The sequence below is a fragment of the Plasmopara halstedii genome (assembly GCF_900000015.1).
Source record: "Plasmopara halstedii genome assembly, contig: Scaffold_2386, whole genome shotgun sequence".
NCBI classification, from domain to species: domain Eukaryota; phylum Oomycota; class Peronosporomycetes; order Peronosporales; family Peronosporaceae; genus Plasmopara; species Plasmopara halstedii.
Genome location: NW_020189293.1, coordinates 241,145 through 241,546, shown reverse-complemented (window position 1 = coordinate 241,546; position 402 = coordinate 241,145).

Below are 402 nucleotides of genomic sequence, written 5' to 3'. Positions count from 1 at the left end.
GTCATCGACTTCTTTGCGGATGGTGAGGGGGCTGACATCAGCTAGCCGTTCGGCTATTACTCCCCCACCAAGCCCTGAGCAATGGGATGGCGGCGTCAGCGGGATGCAAGGGTGAACCAGCCCGTTCACGTAGAACGGCGTGCAGCTGGTAGACGAATGCACTGCATTGTTCAGTGCAAGCTCTACGAGTAGCAACATAGCGCTGTAGTGCCTCGGCGTCTCAGCACAGACGCGGTGAAGAACGTATTCGATGACGCGATTCACCTCTTCGGTTTGGCCATCGGTCTGCGGATGATCCGCTGTCGACATATCCAACTTGGGGCCTAGCTTGAAGATAGTCAACCAAATATTTTCGTGCAATGGGGGTCTCTATCAGATACAATCGACTCTGGGTCCGTGTTG